At 34.7% G+C, this 10,003-nt stretch overlaps 1 pseudogene; it reads right to left on the bottom strand.

Moving 5' to 3' along the window:
• Positions 1 to 1,284: 1,284 nt before the first annotated feature.
• On the bottom strand, positions 1,285 to 9,680 carry LOC140329832 (piRNA biogenesis protein EXD1-like; annotated as a pseudogene).
• Positions 9,681 to 10,003: the final 323 nt, after the last annotated feature.

Here is a 10,003-nt window from a genome sequence, read left to right as displayed (position 1 = left end):
AAATTATCTTTAGAAATACTAGTGTTGTGAATTTTAGGTGAAATGTATGAGCAAAAAAAAAAAAAACAGTAAATAATTCCCATGTGCAACTTGTTTCTTCAATTTGTTCACATAGGGATGTATCTGATAACAACATTTCCTCAGACTGACACCTATATCCAAATCAATGCATTGTGACTAGATAGTTTGATTCATGAAAGAGAAACATTTATATACAGAATGTATAATTTGTTGAAATGCCACCACAGTATTATTGGGGCCTTATGGGTGGGCTAAATGGGCTCTCCAAGTCTGGAGAAAATAGATTATCATGGGAGATCCAGGAAACCTGCAATGGTCCAAGATTGAAAATATTTGCCTAATGATTTAATAGAAAATCATTTACTTAAGATTAACTAATGATTTAATAGTAAATCATTTTTAGGAAATTAATTCTAGGTTTGCTGGTTCACCCAACCTCTACCATAATAGTCTTGGAGAGTTGGGATGAGCGAGCAAGATTTTTAAATTCAAAATTTCTGGCCTACTGTAAAATAGGCCTGTTTATTATTATTATTATTATTAATAATAATAATAATAAAAATAATAATAATAATAAAATAAATCCAGATATCCCAGTGTTTGATACCTGTTCCTATTTACCAAAGAAGACTGTTTGGTACAGTGAAATTTCTGCCCTACTATGAAATAAATACAGATATTTTAGCGTTTGATACCTGTTCCTATTTACCAAAGAAGACCATTTGGTACAGTGAAATTTCTGCCCTACTGTAAAAAAAATATATATTTTTTTTGTTTAACTACATTAGCAATTTATTTGGAAATGGATGAATGTACAGTATTGTAAAAAATGCCCAATATTTGAAACAGTTGTATTAAACAAACCAAAGTGGCTATATTTTTTACAGTTATACATTTTAACAGACTATGCTCAAACCCAAAAACAGAGGCACATTGAGTTGTCCTGTGCTTAATTTTCCCCACATATAAATGTACTAAAAAAAAAAAAAAAAAAAAAAACAAATAAACTCTAGCCAAGACTTTCTGAAGTATTTAAGCAGACATACAACTGTATCATTATTAGAGTAGTCCTCTTCCTTTTAAATGTTGATTATTTGTTATGAATCCTACCATTAAGCTGATACATGAGAGAACCAAATATAGTATTGTTCTGTAGTTCTCAAAATAAAGAGGACAAAGTGTGTATGTGCTAAGGCGTCTCCCAGCACCAATCCTTTTTTAGGAATGACCCATTTAGAGATCATGGCTTTGTTTTCTCTTATCTCACAAGGAATCCATGGCTGGTAACATCTTATCATCATATTCTTTTAAAGCCTTTTCTCTTCTCTTTTGCTGTATGACACAAAACTGCTGAAGTTCTTTGGGAAGCTCAGAGCATAAGTTCTCAGTCACAGCTAAAGTATCTGCTTTTGCTAGGCGAGGAGCATTAGGATAGCTGTCAACTAACAATGTAATGTCAGCGAGCATGCCATCCAACATAGCTTGACGCAAATCTAGGAGGTGCGATACTTCCACAGCCAACACTTTCAGCAAAGTAGCGGACAATGGACGGTCGGAACACATATTAGGATTTTGCTCTATCAATGTTTGTTTGATTTTCAAGAAATGTACTTGTGCAGACGGCATATTTAGATACCAAGTCAAACATTCCTTCACAGTAGATCTTCGATGAGGAAGAAAACCACCAGTCTCAAAGGAAAACAAGTACACATAACCCACCTGTATATCAAAAACATTGTTCAAGAACACAACATTGGTGGGACAAAATATCTCCTAGCCAACAACAGTCTTGGGTGACCTTTAGGAGGATTTTGTCTTGAAGAACCACTTGGGAGACCATTTTTAAAGACCCCTGGTCCCATGGTGAGGATGTCAAAGAGGTAATTGATGACATGATTTCTTGTGCCCACCTGCAGCCAACACAGTTTCCCATAGCGACATATGTTCAGGCAAAAAGCTCCCAACCTCAAGACCTTTTGGTGCTGGAGATACACAATCTTTTTTCTTTTGTCTCTATTTCACCCTCTTGGCCCTGTTGAGTCTTCTACTGGTTCCACATTTAGAACATTTTGCCCAAAAAACAGCCTTGCTCCTCGCACAGCTCCACCAGTCTTCAAATCCTTGACTTTAATCAGGAGAACAGTGTGATCTGTATGAACACCAAGTAAAACTCTGTGAAATCTTCCATTAATGGTTGTAATTTTGATAGTCTTCCCGATAATACAGCTCAGAAAACGTTCACCAGAAGTGGACTCCATACAATGGTAATGAAATAATGCAAATAAATGTCAGCCTTCTGCTGTGTGAGTTAGGCGGGATTGCAAACATCGGTGAGCCCCAATACAGATATTTTAGTGTTTGATACCTGTTCCTATTTACCAAAGAAGACCGTTTGGTAAAGTGAAATTTCTGCCCTACGATAAAATAAATACAGATATTTTAGTGTTTGATACCTGTTCCTATTTACCAAAGAAAACTGTTTGGTACAGTTAAATTTCTGATGATGGACTACTCCCAGCTCTAGATGCCAGTTACCAATGCGGTCCCTGCTCCTTCTTAGGGTCCACCTCCTCCTCCACCTGCTGTTGCTGCCACCTGTCAGTACTCTATTCACAAAAATTGTTTTACACACTTCTCGGTGACATTGACGATGCACTACACTCAGCTCTCCATGACACTTACCAATGCGGTCTCCCTGGTGATAGCTGACCGGAAGCCACACACTGCTACTGCTCTCGCTGACCCACGCTCCGTCTCTGGTTCTCCATCCTTTTGCCTAATGTCACTACGCTACTTGTCCACAACTTTATGGGTGGCATTCCTAACACATGTCATCCAGATCATGATGCCAGCTAGCAATGCGGTCTCCTGCTGTTTTGACGGCAGAGACTGCTGCTAGTGAGTTGAGTTCACACGTAGCATCACCCTTTCTCAATGTCCTAATGTTTATGCTGCCTTCTGTACGCTGTCCATCACGCAAAAATCCTATTTGCTTGCTGTCACTTTACCTACCATTTTCTGGAAAACCACAAGGTCTTTTGGAACTATTTTTCCCTTGTTGCAACTGTTCTCCTACACATACCTAGCAAATCTGGTGGTTCTAACATGTATAGGGGCTTTGCTATTAATGTTTAAATTTGGCCCATTGACTTTAATGGAATGTGAAAAATTGGTTCACCGAAATTTCACGGACCCATCGAAAGTTTGAGGAAATTTTCACGAGACTGTCAGAGGCCTTTTCGCTCATCCCTTAAAGAGCTTTATTAAATCAGCCCCAATGTCAGAGAAAAGGAAGATATCATATTTAATTATTAAGTAATTAATAGGTAAAAGATGTAAAGTAGACCATGTTTTCTCAATTCAAAGAATCAAATAAAATATTTTTCTTGAAGTGAAACTATTACCTTGCCCATTCGGAATAAAGTAGTAGGCCTAATAGCCTACCTCCTCCTAATATGTAATTTCCCTTACTGCCCCAATTGCCTGATTGGACCCTGTGAATGCTCATTGTCAGTTTATGTTGAAGTTTACACTCAGGGGTAAAACTAAGGTGATTGCCACTGCCCTTATATGACAGCTCTTGGGCCAAGCTCTGGTTCATGGGAGTAATGGTGTACATGTTCCTCCATATTTAAAGTACCAGGTTTTTCATAGAGCTCTATTCGTTGAACAAGGCAGCATAACTAAGTAGAGGTGAATTTTCAACATAGAAGCTATTTGGTGGGAAATTTGTATGTGCTTCATTTTCTACCTTTTAGATTCTGGCTGCAAAGCCACTGGTGGAGGCACTTGTAACACACTGAAACATCATTTCATTTTTTCTGCATAACATCAATCACCAACATAACAGAAGGGATCATATTTAGGAGCACTCATGTTCGAGGTATCTGCTGTTAGCTGAACCCATTCCTTTGCTTTAAATGAGTAAAGTGACAGATTTACTTAAATCACAACAGAGCAGTTTTTTTCTTTTTAGGCATTTTTTGTGCCTGCATCAGGATCAAACATTGAAGTGCTGTCAAACTTAGTGGTCACAGAAATAGAGAAGAGCTGAAAATTATGAAATTATAAATCAGAAAAATTAAAAAGATCAGATTTCCAAAAAAAAAAAGATTTGTTTTTCAGTTGGAAGTTAGCATGAAAGCATCAACATAAGTATCAACATGGGGGATAGAAACACTTTTTAAGAGGTACTCCAGGGCATGGATTTTTCAACAGTGTATAATCAGTGTGAGGAAAAAAAGGCATAACCACAAAATTTCTGGTCAGAAAAACTGAGAAGATCATTAAACATGTTTTACTCTTACTGAAATACGATGATGAACACCTGACTTATCTCATCTTTATACTAGAGATATTATGGATGTAACTTGAGCCATCTTTATATTCATCATATATGATGAATATAAAGATGGCTCAAGTTACATCCATAATATCTTTAGTATAAAGATGAGATAAGTCAGGTGTTTTTTTTACTAAAATGTTTACATTTTTATATTTTTATATTTTTGTTTCATAGTCTTTTTGTTTTCAAGGTTTATCATTTTCTTTTTAATATATAAATATATTTGTGTATAAAATATTTTTTTTTTTAGTTAAACAATTATTTACATGACAAAGGATTCCCAAAAAAATAAAAAATAAAACATAATACCATATGGTTTGATAATGCAATTAATCTGTTTTCTGATTTTTTATTCATTTAAATATTGAATATCAGCTTCTTTCAATACAGCTAAATTGTGATTTATTATGTTATTATATACACAATATTTGTAAATTTAGGTGAAAATCATTTGGAGATTCTTTTTTTTTAATCCTACCACTAGAAAAAGGGTAAAAATATATACAAAACTACACATATATATTCTATTTAAAGAATGTTGGTAAGCAATACAAATATTTCCATCTGCCGCTGAATATGCTGAAGTTTGATTTGGTTTTATGATGTAGTCATTGACTGCTATTCGTGTTAATATACGTGGCTGAGGAACTCAAGAATTTCCATCAGCAGAAAAAACTGTATATTAATCTCAAAAAGCCCAAAATGCATTTGTAGTGTTTAGATTCAACTACTTTAGCAACTTTTAGAGCATTTTAGAGGCTTGGTGTTTTTAGTGTCCATTTCTTTTACATCTGGTGGTTGTTAGCGCACATGGCAAGCCATGTAGCCTAGGAGATAGGCATATTCAGAGGTTTGTCACTGCATATGTTAAAACTGGCAGATATATATTCTTTTCACTTTAACATCAATAAAATATAATACTGTAAATAAAAATATATATTAGCAGATCTTTTTTGTGAATAAAAGACAAGTAGCCATAACAGATTAGGACGGTGACAGTGCAAGCAATAATTTTTGAAGGTGGGTTTAATAGGCAAAACCCAACAATTACAACAGTTTTTTTTATACATTAATAAAAATACATGATGATTTGAGTTGAGTTGCACGTCTTATTGGTAGAGACAGAGCACACAATATTTGTTTTGTCACTGTATCCTGAAATAAATTGATTAAAATTTTGTTTTATATAAATGTCTGTCTAAATGAATAATTGTGGGCCTACATCTTCTATTTATTTGTGTTAGAACTGATCAGTCAATACCAACAAATAAAACAGTGTGTGTTGATTTTGCAGAAACTATGCCTGAATTTCCTTTTACTTTTAAATGTTCCCCCTGTGCTGACTTCCAACAACACACAGACCCTAAAACTAACCTTCTAAGTGTTCAATAACTCACAGAAATGTCAGAATTTATTCTAAATATATATTCTGAAAAACTGAAACTTTTTCTTAGTCTTTTTACTTCTTTACAGTTCTTACAATGCAAAATTAATCATTGCTCTTCTATATCTGGGCTATGCAACTATGGAAAAATATCTTGAAAATTTGCCAAATTTTTTTTTAATAAAATATTTAACTGCACCATTTAAAATAATGACTAATTACTCCTTCTCTCTGGAAAAATTTAGCTTTTCCTATTGTTTGTTTAATGAGCAGATGTTCTCGCCTAGTGTGCCAAAGCCTAAGATACAAATGAAAAAAACGTAGCATAACTATTCCATATGGCCTGTTAAAATAAGGACAATACAGTTGTATACTTTAACATCTATTCCCCATCCCATTGGAGGTGCCATTTATTGTAATATAAGTAAACCAGATTAACTTTAACAAATAGCTTTATTAAAGGGAAGTGTTAGGTTATTTCAATATTTGTAGATTATAGCAGAGTGTGATATATTTAGATACCTTCACACTCTCTAATATAATACTACCAAATAATGAATAAATATGGAGACATCTGGTCCACCTAAATCCAATCATTAATATTAAAGTAGTAGTTTATATTCAGATGTGTCTAATGAGAAGGCTTATGTACTTTACTAGGAACATGAAGCTCAATAGAAGGAGAAGTCCTGAAGAAACACGTCATTCATAACAGATGGAAAGGAACAGCTTTATTAATGAGACAAGAAGATGTAAATATACTGAAATAGGATGAATGATCATTAACTAATTCTAAATAATATGTGGAAATACAAAAACACAAAGAAGGTGTCAATTTAGGGATTTCCCGTGAAATTCAGCAAATTGGTGAAACTGCAGTTTGGAATTTCCTCAACAATTGATCACAAAATTCTTTTCTGAAGACATTGCTGGGTGAAGTTTTTGATAATAGTGATTAATAATTTTTTCTGCTTTGGTACTTGAACTAAGGGTTTTTGATTACTGGAATAACATAATAAATCATTTTGATATCCATTTAGCTTGGGTCAACATTACCCCTTCAAATTAGAAATTAGATTCGATTTACCAAAAGTTCCAAAAGTACCAAATTAGCATGTAGGGACTTTTTTATTTGAAATACAATTTCTAAGCTGGTATTTTTCACTTTAACTTGCTTAAAATTAGGTAGTATAATGTCCACATGCTCACATAGCTGTACATTGGGGTTAGTTTGCAATTATTATTCATGCAAGTTATAACTTTTTCAGACACCTGCTTACTATTTAATTTAATGCATTTGATCAGCTTATTATTAGTAATAACATTTTTTTGAACTACCGATGATTAGCATCAATTTGTAGGAATACCACTGACGAGTTACCATTACATTATTCACAGCTTGTGTGGTGCACAAAATGCTATGTTTGTACATCTTATATACTACATCCTTTATATTGACTATATATTTTTTTAATATAGTATCTTCCACAATTTAGAGTCTTTAGTAATGTCTCCAACTATTTCTCACAGTCTAATGTCCCTCACATAGTCATATGTAACTAACCCAACCTAATGGAAAAGCCAATGGAAAGCCAATTAGCCTATCAGTATGTTTTTGGAAACAGACGGGAAACCCATGCAAACACAATAGGCCTGGTTTATTAAAGCTTTCCAAGGCTGGAAAGGAAGATGAGTGATCCAGCAAACCTGGAACAGATTAGTTAAAAGTCAATTGCCATTTGTTAGCAAATGTTTTGAGTCCTGGTACAGATCCATTCCAGGTTTGTTGTGTTACCCAGCTTCACTGATGGTAGTGTATTCTCTCCAGTCTTGGAAAGCTTTAATAAATCATGCCCAATGAGAAAATAATCTCCTGACCAAGAGTCAAACCTGAGACCCCAGTATGTCAAGGCAAGTATTTGAGTTGTTGGCAAGTATTAGTATGTGTTCATTTATTGGTCTCCTTCCTAAATTATGTTATATCATTTCCGTACAAAAATATTTTAAAACAGCCTATTTGTTTTGTTTGACTTGTCTGGGACTGCAGGTGGACAGCAGTGGCAGCCTGTTCTAAACCATTATTTCGAAACTGAGCTTGAAAGATTGTTTGCTCCTAGAAACTAAAAATGTATCTGAAAGTGAACTTGTGGCTAAGCTATAGATTCATCAAATTATGTGGCTGCAGTCACTGTGGAACAATCCATCCCTAAAGAGTTAAAGTGTATGTTTACCCAAAATGTTTTCCTTTGTGTTGGCTAAAACAAGGAAGATTAGTATCCCTGTCAAGTTTTACTACTATCCAAGGCTATGTTTGTATCTTATGCTGCTCCTTTACTTTACACTCCTTCCCTCTTATACAGGGACTTAAAGAGGCCTATGCTAGGTCAAACTTAGGTACTTACATTGCTTTCTTTTAAAAATATATATTTAATTATGAATCAATGATTATAGGGCTGCATTTATTTGTGCATAATATATCTGTCTAGAACTCAACTTTAAAATAGCGATAAAAGTAATTCAAGAACTCTGATAATACTCACTTGCTGCTCACACTTCTATACTGTTCTCTGTTCTGTAGAAATCTGGTAATGAAATTTAAAAAGGAAACCAATATTACAGAAAGTATGAGTCTCCGGAATATCGTCCATTTCCCACTACTGCCTCCTAATGACCTCATCCCATTTCAGAATACATTCAAGACACAGCAAGTGTAAGGTTTTTGGAACTTTGTGTACTGTTATTTGCTAAATGATAAAATAACTATCAGAGGGCCTTTTTTATATTACTGAATAAACTGTTCCTGGATTCTGGAAACAGCATGGCTGGGCAGATAGCAAGTCACAGATCAGGTGCTCAGCATCTCATTTCTCTTTACTGTTTTGAAACTTTGCTTTAAATATTATTGGAGAATTCAAATTTAATTGAATGTCAGTGACAATCCAATATAAAATAAACAGAGGTCAATAATGGTTGATTGATTGTTGTATAAGTTCCTATTTCCGTAGGCAAGCACATTTTTACACACAAATTTTACCTTCATATGGCTTCTACCGTGAATATGTTGTTATTTATTTTATTGCTTTACTTTGTCAGTATGCTCCCTGCACTGCAGCACATGTCATGTAGGGTCTGATTTATAAAAGCTTTCCAAGGCTAGAGAGGATACATTTTCATCAGTGAAGCTGGGTGATCCAGTTAACCTTGGGGAGCTTTAATAAATCAGGCCATTTGATGCTTTACTCTGAGCTTGGTTGTACAGGCCATGCAAGATTGTGATCCTAGGTCAAATTTAGTTGCCTACTTTGCTTTTATTTTAAAAAATACATTTAATTGGAACTAATTTTAAAATATTGGCCAGTCCTATTATTGCAGAAAGGATTGGTTATATTTCCCTGACTTCTCCAGCAATTTAGGGACAATTCTATGTTTAAAGGTTTTGCTTTTACATTTTAATTAGGTTAGGTAAAGTGGAAAAGGTAATTTTGCAATGAAATGAAAATGCATAAAAATCTTTGCAGCGAAATCAAATTCCCAAAATTTGGGAATCCCTAGATTTAACCTATCTACATGTTTTGATACATTTATTGTCAAATTATGAAGCCTTTAAGCTGAACTAGGTAAATATTTTCTGGAAGAGAATATAAATACTTACAATGAATTTGCCATGCTTAGACTCTTTTGATCTGCTAAATAAATATACCATTTATCTGTTAAATATACGAATGAAAGTGCTTCGTTAAATGTGTTTAATGAGTGACAAAATAGTCTGTTGATTCTTCTAGAAATAATCTAAGCCAATAACTTCCTGAGCTGTCTACCTGGGCTTTGCTGTTATCAGTGATAACACTGTTATTTTAAAACACCTCCCCCATGTTATCAGGAGGCGTTGAGAGGGATGTATTTGCAGTCTTACCTAGTCTTTCCTAACATTTCGTTTTTCAATCTTTATAACATGGGTGAACTCTTGAAAAAGTTTTCAGGTCTTAAGCCACATACACACGTGCAGTAATAGTCGTTGGAAAGGATCTTTCACAATCCTTTCCAACGACTAGCACTGCACAATGCATGCTAGAGTGCTGTACATACAGCACAGTTCTGCTCTATTCAGAGGGGAGGTGGAGAACAACGGAGCGGCACCCACCTGTGCGCTCTCCCCCTTCCCTTGCATTAGGATCGTTAGTCATCCGTCGTTCGTGGATCCGCCAGGATGGTCGTTTGAACGATGGACGACTGGCGCTGTTCACACGCCAGAT

Source organism: Pyxicephalus adspersus, chromosome 4, assembly GCF_032062135.1.
Source record: "Pyxicephalus adspersus chromosome 4, UCB_Pads_2.0, whole genome shotgun sequence".
Lineage (NCBI taxonomy): Eukaryota > Metazoa > Chordata > Amphibia > Anura > Pyxicephalidae > Pyxicephalus > Pyxicephalus adspersus.
This window is presented reverse-complemented; position numbering and strand designations above follow the sequence as displayed.